This window comes from Salmo salar, chromosome 20 (assembly GCF_965601325.2).
Source record: "Salmo salar chromosome 20, fSalSal1, whole genome shotgun sequence".
Taxonomy (NCBI): Eukaryota; Metazoa; Chordata; class Actinopteri; order Salmoniformes; family Salmonidae; genus Salmo; species Salmo salar.
The window spans coordinates 28,497,022-28,511,494 of record NC_138310.1 but is presented as its reverse complement, the minus strand read 5'-3'; the positions used below and the strand labels follow the sequence as shown (position 1 = coordinate 28,511,494).

General features: G+C 44.2%; 1 long non-coding RNA gene across 1 annotated transcript; it reads right to left on the bottom strand.

The window, feature by feature from the left end:
• Positions 1-7,119: 7,119 nt before the first annotated feature.
• Positions 7,120-13,129, bottom strand: LOC145862397 (uncharacterized). Its single transcript, XR_014381827.1, has 2 exons — positions 12,753-13,129; positions 7,120-9,693 (listed from the first exon to the last, which is right to left on the bottom strand). It is a non-coding gene; the product is annotated as an uncharacterized LOC145862397 (long non-coding RNA).
• Positions 13,130-14,473: the final 1,344 nt, after the last annotated feature.

Here is a 14,473-nt window from a genome sequence, read left to right as displayed (position 1 = left end):
TCCTTTCAAAGATAAGTCCCTCTGTAGCCATTGATTTAGCTTCTTCTGGGTTTTTTTAATAAGAGGGTTAAAATTTAGTAAGCCTCTAGACTTCTGATCCTTGGTAATGGTTATGTAAGTTCTTCTTTTACTGGAATACCATAATATGAAGGTGTCACACAATCTTTCACAGCCACGAGTTCACATTTATTAATGTTAAGATATAGACCAGCCACTTTGGAAAAGGATTGTATCACATTGATCGATATGGGAATTTGGTTAGCGTCTTTCAGAAAAAGTGTAGTATCGTCAGCCAGCTGGCTTATAATAATTTCTTTACCAGCTATGGAAATACCTTGTACAGGACTATTATTTTAAGAATTTGTAAGAAGTTGGGTGATTAATAAAAACAGGTACGGAGAGATAGGACAATCTTGCCTAATTCTTCTCTTTAATTCAAATCTAGGTGAGGTGCCATATTTCAATTTGATAGAGCTGTTACCATTCGTATAGAGAGTCTTAATAGCCTTACAGAAAAAATCCCCAAAGCCAAGTCTCTCAAGGGAGTGGAAGAGGAACTGATGCTCTACTGTGTCAAATGCCTTATAAAAATCTAAAAATAATATGAAGCTATCCTCGGTTATTAGGTCTGAGTAGTCAAGTATGTCTAATACTAGTCTGACATTGTTAGAAATATGTCTGTTCCTCATAATGCCAGACTGTTTCATCAATGATTGCATCCAGGACTTCTTTAATTATTTTTGCAAGTAGTAAGGCTAATATCTTATAGTAATTATTAAGAAGACAAATTGGACGGCAGTTATCGATGAGCAGCACTTCTTTTTTAGGCTTAGGTATCAGTGTTATTAACCCAGACTCATTGTAGGAGGGAGAACATTGTTTTTTATACTCTCTAAAAAGACTTCAAATAGGAAGGGAGCTACTTGTTCAGAAAATAATTTGTAAAATTCTGATGTAATTCCATCAACACCTGGTGATTTATTGTTCTTTAGATGTTTGATAGACTCTATATCTCTTCAACTTTGATGGGTTCATCATACTGTTTAGATTCTATATCACTGATAGGGTGAACATTATTCAGTGAGTCAAAAAAACGTATCTGTGGTTTCCTGACAGTACGTAGAGCTATACAATTTTCTGTAAAAATTGCTACAGTATTTAGCGATTCATTTTTGGTCATCTGTAATAACATCAATGTTTAACTTATGGATAGTGTTATTTGTAGAGTGAAATTTCTCAAGTCTAAAGGAATAGGATGAATTCTGTTCTCCCTCCTCAATCCATTTTTTTCCTAGATATAATAAAGGCTCCTTCTGCTTTTAATCTATATATATTATCCAGTTTATTTAATCTATATATATGATCCAGTTTATTTTGTAACTCAATCAGTTCCATCTTCTCCTCCCCCGAGGGGCCGGCTGGGGACCTCTGAGAAAGGGAAGTTACCTTAATGATCACCTTTTCCTCCTCAGTTCTTCTGGTCTTAGCAAAATTACTACCATATTTTCTAAGGTATTTGGACACCTCAAATTTAAAGAGCTCCCAGTTCTTGCAATAAGATTTTTCTTCACAAGCCCTTTCCCAAAAGTGTGAAAGCAGATCTTTAACCTCAAATGTAACTATATCATTATTTAATAACAAACTATTTAGCTTCCAGTAGGATGCTCTACCAAGGTTAGTATCAGGGGTAAATATTTTGATATCAATGTAAATGGCCCTATGGTCTGTGAGGGGAGTAGTACAAATATTTGTAGTAACACACTCACTATCAATACATTTGGATATAAGCCAAAAATCTATTCTGGATTGTCTGGAACCTGTTTTGTTACTCCAAGTGAACGATCTGTCGGCCGGAAACCTCTCTCTCCATATATCAGTAAGATCAAACTTTTCCATAAAAAGCATTAAACCCAAATTCTGATTGGTTGACCTACCTGGGGGCCATCTATCAGTTGAATTATCTATAGTAATATTAAAGTCCCCTCCTATCAATTATAATGAATTTGGATAACCAATGAAGTATGTTTCTCTATAGATTCAAGCAACTCATCATTCTCATGTTTGGTGTTGTACCCGTCGAAGTTTACAGTAATGAGCGTAATGCCATTGTAACTGATCACAAGACAAATAAAGTGACCAAAGGGGTCACATTCCGAGTGTAGAATATTACCACCAATAGTATTTTTCATTGTAGTGACACCAGCGGAGCGTTCAGATCCATGGGAAAGCCAAATATCGTTGCCCCACTGTGACCTCCAGAAGTTGGCATCAGCTGAAATTGAGTGAGACTCTTGAAAAAATATTTTCGAAATTGTTTAGCAAATAAAAATAAGGCCATGCGCTTCACATTGTTTAGTAACCGCCTAGCATTAAGAGAAACTATAGACAAAGTGTAACAGCTGTCTTCTGAAATGAACCAAGGCGCAGCAGGTATGTGAATACTCATTTTTTAATTACCCAACAACAGGAGTAAAGCATCCACAGGAAACAATAAACGCGACAGCAGCAACAGTTTGCAGGCTAAAAAAACGCAGTGCAAAACAACCACCCACAACCCCAAAGAAAAACACACACACCTATATAGGACTTCCAATCAAAGGCAACTCAACACACCTGCCTTCAATTGGAAGTCCCAATCAACAATACAAACATACCCAACACAAACATGCCACGTCCTGACCAAAACTAAAACACTAGCTCCATCTGCTGGTCAGGACGTGACAGTACCCCCCCCCCCCCTCAAGGTGCAGACCCCGGAATGCACCTACCAACAGAAAAACACCAACAAAAAACCCATTAACAATAACCCCTAAACAATAAGGGAGGGAAGGGAGGGTGGCTGCCGTCACCGACGGCACTGTGCTACACCCTCCCTCCCCAACCCACCTATCCTGGAGGTGGCTCAGGTGCAGGCCGTGGACCTCGCTCCACCTTCGGCGTCGCCCACTTTGATGGCGCCGATAGCTGCGCCGGGCCGACGGGCCACTCGGGCTGGACCGGGGGACAGGAGGGCCCCTCGGGCTGGACCGGGGGACAGGAGGGCCCCTCGGGCTGGGCCGGGGGACAGGAGGGCCCCTCGGGCTGGGCGGGCTGGGCCGGGGGACAGGAGGGCCCCTCGGGCTGGGCCGGGGGACAGGATGGCCCCTCGGGCTGGGCCGGGGGACAGGATGGCCCCTCGGGCTGGGCCGGGGGACAGGATGGCCCCTCGGGCTGGGCCGGGGGGCAGGCATGGCCCCTCGGGCTGGGCCGGGGGACAGGCAGGCCGCTCTGGCATTTCAGGGCAGTCTGGCCGCTCTGGCGACGTTGCGGAGGGCAGCTCTGGCGCGGCTGGCTGGCAGCTCTGCGACGGCGGCGGGCAGCTCTGCGCCGGCTGGCTGGCAGCTCTCAGGGCAGTGCTGGCGGGCGCTCTGGCGACTGTTGACTGGCGGGCAGCTCTGGCGACTGTTGACTGGCGGGCAGCTCTGACGACTGTTGACTGGCGGGCAGCTCGGGTGACTGTTGACTGGCGGGCAGCTCGGGTGACTGTTGACTGGCGGGCAGCTCGGGTGACTGTTGACTGGAGAGGATGGGCTGACACACTAGACTCCTAATGCGTGGGGCTGGTATTGGATGTGCCAGCCTGGAGACACGCACCTCCATGCTAGTGCGTCTAGCGGGAAACACCGGACCGAAAGGGCGCACTGGCGGTCTTGAGTGCAGGGTTGGCGTCACCCCTTCCGGCTCGATGCTCCCCTTGCCCTGGCACCTGCGGGGCGCTGGTACTGGGCGAACTGGGCTGTGCGTCCGTATAGGTGAGATGGTGCGTACCACAGCGTAACATGGCGCCCTCCACCTCAATTGCACCTCCCTGTAGTCAGGGGTAGCTGGCTTACGGCTCTTCCCTGGCCTGGCCAAGCTACCCGTGTGCCCCCCCCAAAAAAAATCTTGGGGCTGCCTCTCGGGTTTCCTAGCCAACCGTGTTCCAGCGTAACGTTCCCGATGGTTCCTCTGTCCAGCTGCCTCCGCTCTCCTGAGTGCCTCCACCTGTTCCCATGGGAGGCGATCCCTTCCGGCCAGGATCTCTTCCCAGGTGTAGGCTCCCTTGCCGTCCAGGACGTCCTCCCATGTCCATTCCTCCCTTTTTCTCTCCTGTGGCTTCCTCCTCTTCTGCTGCTTGGTCCTTTGGTGGGTGGTTCTGTAACGGCTGTCTTCTGAAATGAACCAAGGCGCAGCAGGTATGTGAATACTCATTTTTTAATTACCCAACAACAGGAGTAAAGCATCCACAGGAAACAATAAACGCGACAGCAGCAACAGTTTGCAGGCTAAAAAACGCAGTGCAAAACAACCACCCACAACCCCAAAGAAAAACACACACACCTATATAGGACTTCCAATCAAAGGCAACTCAACACACCTGCCTTCAATTGGAAGTCCCAATCAACAATACAAACATACCCAACACAAACATGCCACGTCCTGACCAAAACTAAAACACTAGCTCCATCTGCTGGTCAGGACGTGACACAAAGACAAAACAACAAAGATTATATAAAAGTATAAACTGTAGTAGGATGAGTCAAAATGTAGGAGCAGTGAACGTAAGCGTTAAGGAACTGAGATCTGCACCATTTAAGTCAACTTAAAGCGAAAATAGCTTATTCCATAAACTCAGAAACAGTAAAGAGCCTTCCGCAAACTGTTGCCACAAATTTGGAAACACAGAACCGTTTATGCATTGGGTGTCGACATACTCTTGGCCATGTAGTGTATGTCCAAAGCACATAATGTAACTTGGTAAATATATTCTAAAAGTTTGACATACAGTGCATTTGGAAAGTATTTAGACCCTTTCACTTTTTCCAAATTTTGTTAAGTTTCAGCCTTGTTCTAAAATTGATTAAATTGTTTTTCCCCCCCTCAATCCACACACAATACCCCGTAATGACAAAGCAAAAACAGTTTTTTAGATTTCTTTGTAAATGTATAAAAAAAGATGTATAAATAAACTCACATTTACGTAAGTATTCAGACCCTTTACTTAGTACTTTGTTGAAGCACCTTTGGCAGCGATTACAGCCTAGAGTCTTCTTGGGTATGACACTACAAGCTTGGCACACCTGTTTTTGGGGAGTTTGTCCCATTCTTCTCTGCAGATCCTCTCAAGCTCTGTCAGGTTGGAGGAAGAGCATCCCTGCACAGCTATTTTCAGGTCTCTCCAGAGATCAATCGGGTTAAAGTCCAGGCCACTCAAGGACATTAAGAGACTTGTCCCAAAGCCACTCCTGCGTTGTCTTGGCTGTGTGCTTAGGATCGTTGTCCTGTTGGAAGGTGAACCTTCCCTCCAGTCTGAGGTCCTATGCGCTCTGGAGCAGGTTTTCATCAAGGATCTCTCTGTACTTTTCTCCGCTCATCTTTCCCTTGATCCTGACTAGTCTCCCAGTCCCTCTAGAACTCTAGAGCTCCTCTGGCAGAGTGACCATCGGGTTCTTGGTCACCTCCCTGACCGAGGCCCCTCTCCCCCGGTTGCTTAGTTTGGCCAGGCAGCCAGCTCTAGGAAGAGACTTGGTGGTTCCAAATGTCTTCCATTTAAGAATGACGGAGGCCACTGTGTTCTTGGGGACCTTCAATGCTGCAGAAATGTTTTGGTACCCTTCCCCATATCTGTGCCTTGACACAATCCTGTCTCGGAGCTCTACTTACAATTCCTTCAACCTCATGGCTTGGTTTTTGCTCAGACATGCACTGTCAACTGTGGGACCTTTATTTAGAAAGGTGTGTGCCTTTCCAAATCATATCCAATCAATTCAATTTACCACAGGTGGACTCAAATTAAGTTGTGGAAACATCTCAAGTATGATCAATGGAAACAGGATGCACCTGAGCTCAATTTTGAGTCTCATAGCAAAGGGTCTGAATACTTATGTAAATAAGGTGTTTCTATTTTTTTTAATTTTTTTTTAAAAGCAAAATCTTCAAACCAGTTTTCGCTTTGTCATTATGGGGTATTGTGTGTAGATTGATGAGGAAAAACATATATTTAATACATTTTAGACTAAGGCTGTAACGTAACAAAATGTGGGAAAAGGGAAGGGGTCTGAATACTTTCCCGAATGCACTGTATTCATGATTTTATATAATGTAAAACACAAGTGTGCTCTAAACCCTTTGCCGAGGGCAGCTGGATGAGGACCCTGACAGGGCTATTTTTGTTTTTGTGTAGTAACAGACAATTCCAGGAGGCCTCTTAGAAGTATAATGTTAATGTAAGTTAAATTGAGCTACTAGTTTAAAATGCTAATGATTATGAAATTACACTATCATTATAGTTACATTTGCTTTCACTTTTTACAGTGCCCCTGTCAATGCTGAAAAGATAGACAGATGAGCCCACTGCGGAGTTAGTTGGTGATCCATGGTGAGTATTTCTGTAGTTCATGTTTTGTTACAGTAATGAATATTCTGAATTGTTCACATTGACTGACATTTAAAAAATGGTAAACTATTTTACACCTGCCGATCTCTGTTATAATATTAGGCTAATTATCCTACATTATCCCCACTTCTTTTACATTACCAGAAAATACAAGTTCACAAATATCGTGACAGCTTATCTTCAGTTCCAACCAGGTTGCAGAGCTGCTATTCCCAAAGCATGATTACACAGAAGCCCCTTCCTACAGAAGAGCAGCTGGAGGCAGTGCGTGATGAAATAGATTGGCTGGCAAAGGAGAATGACTCACGAAGAAGTCAACCATTCAGTTTCCAGTGTGATCCCAGGTTCATCATGTTGTACACTGGGGTTAAAGACTGACACCCTGAAAGCTGATTGCCAGGCTTAGAAGACATATTTGATAGCGTGATCCCCCTGACACTCGCCAGTTCAGTTAACCAGCTGTGGTTTGTATGTGCTGTACTCAACTTTCCAAGGGCTACTTTTTTAAAGAACACTTATCTTGTGGCCCTACCCACTTCCACTATATGGGAATGAATGAAGAATTGTTTATTGTAAGCATTTATCCATTTGTCTAACCCTCAATGTACACAGCCACTGTAATGCTTAAGGGAGAACCCTGTATTTCTGTGATGTACAATAGATTGATATACTGTTCTACCTGAGAAGAATACCATGACAAATGCTTTTCAAACAAGACTATTTAATTATCAAAATACATGTCTCCAGCGTCAATAATTTCACAGTTCATTAAAAAGCTCAAGCTTCAATCAAATAGGCTAACTTCAATTATAGACATATTTTAAGCTTCAATCATGTAACTGGAATTACAAACATTTCAAAGTCCAGTCCTGTACATCACTGAATAAACTATACACCATGATTTATTATTACCATGGCACCAGGGTATCACCTTTCCACCTTCTTCTTCTTCTGAGGATTTTATATGGCGGTTGGCAACCAACTTTAACCTGTTTGGGATAAGGGGCAGTATTTTGACGTTCGGATGAAAAGCGTGCCCAGAGTAAACTGCCTGCTACTCGGGCCCAGAGTCAAATATTTGCATATTATTAGTATATTTGGATAGAAAACACTCTGAAGTTTCTAAAACTGTTTGAATGGTTTCTGTGAGTATAACAGAAATCATATGGCAGGCCAAAACCTGAGAAGATTCCATACAGGAAGTGCCCTGTCTGACAATTTGTTGTCCTTCTGTTGCATCTCTATCGAAAATACAGCATATGTGCTGTAACGTGACACTTTCTAAGGCTCTCATTGGCTCTCTAAAGCCGCCAGAAAGTGGAATGGGGTGTCTGCTGTCTCTGGGCGAAGAACAGCAGGAGAATTTGTGAGTGGTCAGCCTGGGGACAGTGACACTGGAGATGCGCGTTCACGAGAATTCTCAATTTTTTTCTTTCAGCCTTTGAATGAATACAACGTTGCCCGGTTGGAATATTATCGCTATTTTACGAGAAAAATCGCATAAAAATTGATTTTAAACAGCGTTTGACATGCTTCTAAGTACGGTAATGGAATATTTTGAAATCTTTTGTCACGAAATGCGCATCACCCTTCGGATAGTGACCTGAACGCACGAACAAAACAGAGCTATTTGAATATAACTATGGATTATTTCGAACCAAAACAACATTTGTTGTTGAAGTAGAAGTCCTGGGAGTGCATTCTGACGAAGAACAGCAAAGGTAATCCAATTTTTCTAATAGTAATTCTGAGTTTAGTGAGTCCCAAACTTGGTGGGTGTCAAAATAGCTAGCCGTGATGGCCGAGCTATGTACTCAGAATATTGCAAAATGTGCTTTCGCCGAAAAGCCATTTTAAAATCTGACATAGCGTTTGCATAAAGGAGTTCTGTATCTATAATTCTTAAAATAATTGTTATGCATTTTGTCAATGTTTATCATGAGTAATTTAGTAAATTCACCGGAAGTTTTCGGTGGGTATGCTTGTTCTGAACATCACATGCTAATGTAAAAAGCTGGTTTTTGATATAAATATGAACATGATTGAACAAAACATGCATGTATTGTATAACATAATGTCCTAGGAGTGTCATCTGATGAAGATCATCAAAGGTTAGTGCTGCATTTAGCTGTGGTTTTGGTTTTTGTGACATATATGCTTGCTTTGAAAATGGCTGTGTGATTATTTTTGGCAGGGTACTCTCCTGACATAATCTAATGTTTTGCTTTCGCTGTAAAGCCTTTTTGAAATCGGACAATGTGGTTAGATTAACGAGAGTCTTGTCTTTAAAATGGTGTAAAATAGTCATATGTTTGAGAAATTGAAGTTATAGCATTATTTCGCGCCACGCGATTCCACTGGCTGTTGACTAGGGTGGGACCTAGCCCAGGGAAGTTAGACAAGTAACGTTAGACATAATATTTATTTCAACACACCATAAGGTGAGATGAAGGCAGTGGGAAGGTTTACTCCTAAATGGCAGGTAATCCAAAGAAAGAAGAAGAGTAGGCGGTCGGGATGTTGCGACAAACTTTAGTTAACTATTAACAGAATATATTTACAAAATAATACATATGGGTGCAGTCAGCCTAGAACATCAGGACGAACAACTGCAACGCGTTTCAACTACTAGAACCTTCCATAAGGGACACACAAAGAACAGATATGGATTGTCCATACAATTCCATAATGCATTAACTTAGGCTAAATCAAAGCAGAACCCAAAACAATGCAAAAAAAAGGCTACTTGCCTGAAATTAAGGTTTGGTTATTGCATAGATTTATGGATTTTCACTAGTGAGGGGTTTGAAGAAAATACTGCTAAGTATTGTAACTGTCTGGTGGGGTCAAAATTATTCAATTATGGTCTATTATATCTAATTGAAAATAACATAAAGGGATGTCATTTGTGGCATCCCGGGTGGCGCAGTGGTCGCAGTAGCTGTGCCACTCTGGGTTTGAGCCCAGGCTCTGTCGCAGCCGGCCGCGCCCGGGAGGCCCATGGGGCGGCGCACAATTGGCCTAGCGTCGTCCGGGTTAGGGAGGGTTTGGCCGGCAGGGATATCCTTGTCTCATCGTGCACTAGCGACTCCTGTGGCGGGCCGGGCGCAGTGCACGCTGACCAGGTTGCTAGGTGTATGGTGTTTCCTCTGACACATTGGTGCGGCTGGCTTCCGGGTTGGATGCGCGCTGTGTTAAGAAGCAGTGCGGCTTGGTTGGGTTGTGTTTCGGAGGACGCATGGCTCTCAACCGTCGCCTCTCCCGAGTCCGTACGGGAGCTGTAGTGATGAGACAAGACAGTAACTACTAACAATTGGATACCACAAAATTGGGGAGAAAAAGGGGGTAAAAATAAATTGTACAAAATTTAAAAAGCGATGTAATTTAAGGGATTACATTACCATTTTATTATTCCAGATGAAAATTGGAATTGGGTAAATTTGAAACACATATAGTACCTTCCATTTGTGGATCGCAGTTCATGGAATCCTAGCACACGAATAAAACACATTTACATTTACATTTAAGTCATTTAGCAGACGCTCTTATCCAGAGCGACTTACAAAATGGTGCATTCACCTTATGATATCCAGTGGAACACCCACTTTACAATAGTGCATCTAAATATTTTAAGGGGGGGGGGGGGGGGGGGGTTAGAAGGATTACTTTATCCTATCCTAGGTATTCCTTAAAGAGGTGGGGTTTCAGGTGTCTCCGGAAGGTGGTGATTGACTCCGCTGTCCTGGCGTCGTGAGGGAGCTTGTTCCACCATTGGGGTGCCAGAGCAGCGAACAGTTTTGACTGGGCTGAGCGGGAACTGTGCTTCCTCAGAGGTAGGGGGGCCAGCAGGCCAGTGGTGGATGAACGCAGTGCCCTTGTTTGGGTGTAGGGCCTGATCAGAGCCTGAAGGTATGGAGGTGCCGTTCCCTTCACAGCTCCGTAGGCAATCACCATGGTCTTGTAGCGGATGCGAGCTTCAACTGGAAGCCAGTGGAGAGAGCGGAGGAGCGGGGTGACGTGAGAGAACTTGGGAAGGTTGAACACCAGACGGGCTGCGGCGTTCTGGATGAGTTGTAGGGGTTTAATGGCACAGGCAGGGAGCCCAGCCAACAGCGAGTTGCAGTAATCCAGACGGGAGATGACAAGTGCCTGGATTAGGACCTGCGCCGCTTCCTGTGTGAGGCAGGGTCGTACTCTGCGAATGTTGTAGAGCATGAACCTACAGGATCGGGTCACCGCCTTGATGTTAGTGGAGAACGACAGGGTGTTGTCCAGGATCACGCCAAGGTTCTTAGCACTCTGGGAGGAGGACACAAGGGAGTTGTCAACCGTGATGGCGAGATCATGGAACGGGCAGTCCTTCCCCGGGAGGAAGAGCAGCTCCGTCTTGCCGAGGTTCAGCTTGAGCTGGTGATCCGTCATCCACACTGATATGTCTGACAGACATGCAGAGATGCGATTCGCCGCCTGCTTATCAGAAGGGGGAAAGGAGAAGATTAATTGTGTGTCGTCTGCATAGCAATGATAGGAGAGACCATGTGAGGATATGACAGAGCCAAGTGACTTGGTGTATAGCGAGAATAGGAGAGGGCCTAGAACAGAGCCCTGGGGGACACCAGTGGTGAGAGCGCATGGTGCGGAGTCAGATTCTCGCCACGCCACCTGGTAGGAGCGACCTGTCAGGTAGGACGCAATCCAAGCGTGGGCCGCGCCGGAGATGCCCAACTCGGAGAGGGTGGAGAGGAGGATCTGATGGTTCACAGTATCAAAGGCAGCAGATAGGTCTAGAAGTATGAGAGCAGAGGAGAGAGAGTTAGCTTTAGCAGTGCGGAGAGCCTCCGTGACACAGAGAAGAGCAGTCTCAGTTGAATGCCCAGTCTTGAAACCTGACTGATTAGGATCAAGAAGGTCATTCTGAGAGAGATAGCAGGAGAGCTGGCCAAGGACGGCACGTTCAAGAGTTTTGGAGAGAAAAGAAAGAAGGGATACTGGTCTGTAGTTGTTGACATCGGAGGGATCGAGTGTAGGTTTTTTCAGAAGGGGTGCAACTCTCGCTCTCTTGAAGACGGAAGGGACGTAGCCAGCGGTCAAGGATGAGTTGATGAGCGAGGTGAGGAAGGGGAGAAGGTCTCCGGAAATGGTCTGGAGAAGAGAGGAGGGGATAGGGTCAAGTGGGCAGGTTGTTGGGCGGCCGGCCGTCACAAGACGCGAGATTTCATCTGGAGAGAGAGGGGAGAAAGAGGTCAAAGCACAGGGTAGGGCAGTGTGAGCAGGACCAGCGGTGTCGTTTGACTTAGCAAACGAGGATCGGATATCGTCAAACAAACACAGTGATGCCAATTTAACAATTTTGTTGCTAGATTTAGCAGACTACCCTGGCAACTTTTTTTTTCTCCAAACAGCACCTAGCAACAAATTAAGCTACTTTAAAACATTTATTTGGAACTTTTGAAAAGTGACTCAAATGCTAAAATGCTCGTATTTTCCCTCTAAATGACACAAAAACGATTTTCTCTGTCACACACTTAGTCACAACACACGTGCCTGGCTGCAAAAGTGCATTGTAAGCGACGTCAGCAGCAGGCCAGCAGCAATTTCAGTACATTGCAAATCATTGTTGGCTGACTGCGGCAGCAGTAGTACGGGTTCGACGAGCCAAACCCAATAAATATAGTTGGTCATGAATGTTTGATCTTGAACAGAACGTACAACATCAATCAACATGTCTCAATCAAAATTGTACAGCCAGAAGTACAGAAAAGAGTGGGAGTCTGGACCTGAACAAATCCGAGATGGCCAGTCAATTTCTGTAACGTTATTGTGTATTCAACGTAATGACATCACAACGTCATTTAGCAACAAATCAACCTGCCTCTAGCAACTTATCCTGAAAATTAGTTGGCAACACTGATACCTCCACACTTACCATTAGAGTCGTGCATCCAAGCGAATATCCGTTTGTTCCTAAAGTAATATTATCCTAATTTGCAGATAGAAACAGAATTACTCAATTGACACCTACTTTCCTAACTGACCCGCATCTACCTGAATTATGTACGAATAATGTGAGGGCAATGTGTGACATTGCTGTCAAACTACACCTGCCTGCCTCACTCCTCCTGACTGAAACCATACTTATACCAAGATGGCAAGCACAACAACAGGAAACATTAACTAAATACTTAACTACAAATGTTGTATGTAGGAATAGCTGAAAACATTCAGTAATATGGTCAAATAAGCGATGTAAAATAACAACTTTACACCTTTTTCAACCTACAAAGTTACGTTAGCTACCTAGCTAGCTGCAAAAAAAAGTACAAATACATAATCTTACCTTGTACATCGTGAATGTAACCCTCGATCCAGTTACAGTAACCTCTTAGTTTGACTGCCTTGGGCAGACAGGGCTCCCGAGTAGCGCAGCGATCTAAGGCACTGCATCTCAGTGCTAGAGGTGTCACTACAGACCCTGTTTCGATTAACGTTACAGGCTGTATCACAACCGGCCGTGATTGGAAGTCCCATAGGGCGGCGCACAATTGTCCCAGCGTCGTTAGGGGTTGGCCGTCATTGTAAATAAGAATTTGTTCTTAACTAACTTGCCTAGTTAAATTAAAAATACATTTTAAAAAGTCTAACATCTGCCCATGTATCGATATAAATCCAGTGCATTGTTGTTTTGACTAGCGACTTCCGGGGGTACCCACCTCAGCCTCGCTTTCATTTTAAAATGGCGCCTGGGTGACTAAAATGTATTACACAGGTTGTCACATGCTAAAAAAGCATTCTACTTTATCCACAGAAATGTTCTAAATAACATCTTAAATACAAACCTGACTAGCATAAAAAATTGTTAGGATTGATTCCATAATCATTGTGAAGGGATCAAAAAGCTTACAGCCTATAGCCTATCACAGACCTGTGACAATGTCCCTTCTTATTTTCTCTCTGCATATATATGTGTGTGTGTGTGTGACAGACAGACAAATATAGAGAGAGTTCTAGGGCTCCCGAGTGGTGCAGCGGTCTACGGCACTGCATCTCAGTGTAAGAGGTGTCACTACAATCCCTGGTTTGAATCAAGGTTGAATCACATCCTGCCATGATTGGGAGTCCCATAGGGCGTGCACAATTGGCCCAGCGTCGTCCGGGTTTGGCCGGGGTAGGCTGTCGTTGTAAATAAGAATTTGTGATATGTGTATTGGTTTGAAAGACAGAGAGGGTGTCAGTGTCCCCTCACTACAGGTGTGTGTGTTTATGACAGCCCCCCCAACACACACACACACACACACACACACACACACACACACACACACACACATTCCTCTGCTTATATAGATATAGCCTCTCTGTAAAGTATATATTCCCTCTGTAATCAGCCTATACTCCAATGTTTTATGTTTACTGTTCTTTATAGTCTATTCTTTATGATGTCTATGTGGACATGCGTCTGGATTCTGTTTGTTGTCTATTGCTGGCAGCACCTCACTAAGGCAAATTATGGGTATGTGTAAATATACATGGCGAATAAAGGTCATTCTGACAGACAAAGATTTGTCTAATGTTATTTGCACATTGACTCAGGATTAAGCAGAAGTAGCTGAGCTTGTAGAGTACTAGAGATCTGCATCTTAATTAGAGAAAGATTAGTTCTGAGGGTCAATAGATGTTCATTGATTCTTAAACTATGAAAAGAATGATCGAATCCCTATAGTAAATCCTTGCATTGGCAGCGGATCTGGCATTTTCTCACAAACTGCAGCCTATGCAGTAACGTGGTCTTCGTTGTGATTACCCTGTGTCTTTCTTCAATCAGTTTGAAATACATTTAGTTCTTAATTTGCGATCAAACAGACTAAGACATCAGTTGTGTTGCACCATGCAGTGAACACACCGGTCGCGTTCCCCTGCTCAGACGTTGCATGCATAAACCAATGGTTGCGTGCTACGTCTCGACCGTGTCATCGACTGACAGATTGCTATAACATATGATGTGGTTAGCTGATACGTAAAATACCTATCCAGGCGTTGTAAGATCTGGTATATGTCAGCAAC